This window comes from Rhamphochromis longiceps, linkage group LG16 (genome assembly GCF_057381845.1).
Source record: "Rhamphochromis longiceps isolate RC_006_pf linkage group LG16, R_longiceps_female_GT1.1, whole genome shotgun sequence".
NCBI classification, from domain to species: Eukaryota; Metazoa; Chordata; class Actinopteri; order Cichliformes; family Cichlidae; genus Rhamphochromis; species Rhamphochromis longiceps.
The window spans coordinates 35,378,196-35,382,909 of NC_140572.1; positions in this window are offsets into that span (position 1 = coordinate 35,378,196).

Genomic DNA, 4,714 nt, shown 5'->3' on the forward strand with positions numbered 1-4,714 from the left:
ACGCCGTGAACTTTCAAAACACCTCCCCTGCAGGGAAGGAGGGAGGGGCCAGGCTGCTATGGTAACCGTGAGGGCCTAGCCCAGTTGACAATATAGAGGTAGAGTTGCAGTGTGTATGTGTGTGTGTGGTGTTTTCGTGTGACTGCCACCCATTCTACATTGAACAAGCCTGGCTGCATTTGAAAAATATCTGTGAAGGCTACTATTGTTTACAACACTCAGGTGGTGTGTGTGTGTGTGTGTGTGTGTGTGTGTGTGTGTGTGTGTGTGTGTGTGTGTGTGTGTGTGTGTGTGTGTGTGTGTGATAAATCACATACATTGTTTTGTCTAAGCCAAAGCCTGGCATGTGTCTCTATCCTTATATGTTGGTGTATGATTTGGTGTGTGAGTGCCCCGTGTGCCCCCTGCTCTTGTTTTTGACTTTGGCCAAACTGACATGGAAATGTGGAAATCCCTGTTTCAACAGTGAGCTCATCTGTTGCCTGGCACGCTGCCCTGGCCTTTGTGTCAATCAGCCTCTTTGTCGCTGTGACTGTAAATCTTACTTTAACAGTAACACAATTGCCTAATCTGCCTTAACATGTTGTATCAAGTAAATATGCCACATTTATTAAGAATGTGTCACAAAACTAGAGACAGAAATTTGAATAAGAGCAGAGAAGCAAGTGTGTTCAGCCAAGTCATTGGTTCCCCCCCCCCAAACAGAAAAACTGCTGTACATCAAAGCTAATAAAACAAGGTAGTCAAGCCCCCGCCCGAGTTTTATTGGATTCTTCCTGATAGAGTAAAGGCTTGGTTGGTTTGGTTTTCAACTGTCTCATCTAAGATCAATACTGTCCCACCCCTAAGCTCAGATTAGGTTTTCCACAACTACTGTAGCTCATGCAAAAAGCCACACCTCAAAACAAGCATAAAAAGAAAGCTGGCAGAGGCCACCGCCAAATCACATTCATAAAAACAGTCATCTCTCTGTTTTTGATAACAATTATTACATCTCTGTTACTTTAATATGCTTATTTGCTGCCTTGGTAAGGGTTGCATTTGAACATGTGGTTCTGCTTCTGTTGTGCATTTCTGTAAAGAAGAAGCTGCAGTCAGGGCTCAGTTAGCTTAGCACAAAGATAGAGTTGTAAAATGCATGTCCAGTGTTTGCAAAATATACCGATCAGCGCATGAAACTTCATTCATTTATCATCCATTAGCACGTAATTTGTTTGTTCATTTAAAACCAAAGAGGACAGAATGACATCATGGAATTTTATGAGGGAGGCTGCAGCATGGACTATATTTTGACCAGGTGCAGTGACCTGGCCATAAAGGAGGTATGCTAATTAGTGAGCTTTCAAGTCGCTTTGTTTGCTTCAGTCAACTCTGTGTCTCCAAATAAAAAGCAAAGGGAAGAGTGGCATCTGTCTGCTCATCCAAGAACTCGTTCATTGCCAGCATTAACGCATATCGTGGGTGTTCCACTCACAAGAGAACAGTACCTCTCCACATCCATCTTGTGTTAGCACCTATGATCTATCCCTACTATATGCAAACAAACTCATTTAACATATTATTTGAAATGTCCGAGTCAATCTGTAGATTCTATCTTCTGTTCCACCAACAGCACTATAGCTCAGAAGCTGCCAAAACTAACGATTGTACCTGCGATTAGGCTGCACAGCCACTCATGCTGTGCCCTGCTTTCACTTCCGTAACTGATCAGCTTATATTTGCCTTTATGCAAAACAATTGCTAATAATTGTCACCAGCAGTAAAAGCATTTTTGGAACAGCTGAGCATTCAGTGCCTCTGATCCCATTACTGCAACCCCCCCCCCCCCCACACACACACACACACACACTGTTGCCAAGAGCTTGCTCATTGCATCTTTCATACTGAGCTCCCTGCTCAAGATTGAATGACCCTAAAAATTCGAGAACTTCTGCTCTTTCAAAAAGAGACTGCTGCCTTTATTTACAAGACAACAAAAGTTTTCCATTTTCCTGTTCCAGCTCCCCGTTTTCAGTACATTCAAAGGTGACAGATTCCCACGCCAACATCCAAGACCAACACCTCTTCTCAAGGTGACTTGCCCAATAAGCCTAAGAGCTGTCAGAGCAGTGTGGAAGTGCTAGACACAACTCGCCCAAACAAATTTCCTTCCTCATCTAACTCTGGACTCCAGTTTTTCCTACCTCCTCTCTCTGTCACTTCTTCCCCTTAGAGATGCACACTTTAGTCAACATAAAAGCGTGACCTCTTGTTCCTAGCTTTTGAACTCTGATTTTTTCCCACTTTCACCCAGGGGACAGAGTGAAGGGAATGGTAACCCCATCCTGTCATTTTTCCAGCTGTCCCCTTCCTTTCCTTTGCTGTCCTTTCCTCTGTTCCCACTATTCCTCCTTTCCTCTTTTCTGTGATCTCTGTAACACGTATGCTTTCCTGAGTCCCTCCAGTGTTCTTTATGGTCAAATATACATTTCACACTTTTCCTCTGTTATGTGAAGGAATTTTGCGTTGCTTATTTTTGCCTTTAGCTTTCCTGCAGATAAGATGGAACCAATAAAGAGGTCTTTATTGGAGCTGGTGGGAGTATATCTATACAACTTGATGTATTTGCCCTCTGGAGGCTGCAAGTGCATGACCTATTTCTGACCATTCAGTGAAGGTTTTTCCTACATTACAACTGGGCATTTTTTATTGAATTGAAAGGTGCAGTTTCGGTTAGTATTTTCCTTGTTTTTCATGAAAAAAAATTTCCCATAATCAAACTTTTAACTGCAGAAACAAGCAGTGGTTGAAAGTACTGCAGAAAAGAATCATAGTCCCAATATCCAATCCTTTGAGCAAACAAGCCTCTGCAAGTTATATTGATTAAACGAGCTTTGTATCCTTTGTATCTGGGAAACATACCTGGAGTTGCTTGAAAACCAGCAGCAGGGGGAGTGGCTGTAACCGTTGGCTGCTGGCAAAGTATCTGGGTGGATGACTAATCATTCAAGAATAGTTGATGAACTAGTTTCATTGAATCTGACATGCAGTTTCATGCATGGGGGATCATTTAGAATCTCTTTGCAAAAAAGTCAGCAGTTTTGGTTCACTTTCCTCTTTTTCTAAAGGCAACGTAACCAGTTTGATTACCGGTAATTAAAAATGTGCCTTTTTGTTTGCAGTGGTGACAGACATTGACTTTGATGTTTGCAGACAATACTGTAATCCATAGTGATAGTGGAGACGGGTGGAAGAGAGCCTAGAGAGGAGGAGGTATGCTCTGGGGAGAAGTGGAACGAAAGTCAGTAGAAGTAAGACAGACAATATGTATGCAGAAAAGAGATGAAGAAGAGAGTGCAGGGTGGGGTAGGTGGAGATGAGTAAAAAGGAAAATTTACAAGATAGTGATAGTGACACCTGTCGTGATGATAAAAAGACAGGAGGCTAAGATGAAGATTTTCACTGGGAGAGACCAGGATGGACAGGATTAGAAATGAGAGGGACAGCTCAGATCAAGTGGTTTGGAGACAAAGCTAGAGAGACAAGACTGAGATAGTTTGGACATGTAAAGAGGAGGTGGTTATACTGGACAAAGGATGTTGAATGTGGAGTTGCCAGGGAGAAAAGAGAAAGACCACAGAGAAGATTCATCTATGTAGTGAAGGAGGACATGCAGAGGGTTTGCTTGATAGAATAGGATGGATCAGGTGAGATGGAGGAAGATCATTTGCTGTGGCGACCTCTGCCACAAGAAGAAGAAGAAGAAGAAGAAGCCTGTTTCACCTTAACATTGTACTTTTTGACAGGGATAGCTTCTCAAACAATGGAGCACCTTTAATCTTTCTTCCTGCTTTTTTGTACCGTGCTTCCTTGTCATTGTTAACTGTATCAGTTTGTCAGCTTTGAAAAATGGCGCCCATCCTTTGCATGTTGTTTCAGGACATGTTTGTGGATGCAAGAATGCAACTGAAAGACCCTGAGGCAGAATTTGTACCACATTTAATGACAGACTCTTGTATACTCTCAGATATTATGCTCTGAAATGTCAAGTGTTCAGCTCTCGTGTCGAGCTTTTCTGACAGATAGTTCAGTGAATCTTTGCTTTTATTTAACTGCTGCATGTGCATTATGGATACTGAATTCACAGTGATGTTTAAGTCTGGGACCTTTGTCAGTGGATTAAACAAAAACATTACTCATCATCTTAAATACACGTCAGTCTACTTTTTAGGAAAACCTGCTCCAGCATTAGCAAGATACAACACACTCTTCTATTTGCTCAGTTTTTTGTCTTGACTTTCTAAATCCATTTGATCATCACTTTGGTGTTAATTACTTCGGTGACCAAGACAAGGTTTTGCTGCCCCACCGAGAATGGATTTTGCAGGTCCTAAATTCAAAACAACAAACAAAAAGAGGCTAAAAAAAAAGTTGCGTAGAGATAAGGAGAACAGTTGGGTGGGGGGATATTTTTGTTACCAGCAAGTTGGATTTTTAGAGCAACATCTGCATGAGACAGTATTAAATTATTAGCTGACGATAGGAAGACTTTCCAGGTTTGTCACCAGGACAGATACCGTCTAACTGGTGCTTAAAAATATTGGATATAATTTTGCATGTTATATCTATAACTGCATCTAAATTGCTCCAAAGGGCACCAACAGAGTTGAGTGCTAGTGATCATGGAGTCCAGTTAGTAGTTAGACCTAGAAGACAAATTGCACCTACAGCTGCC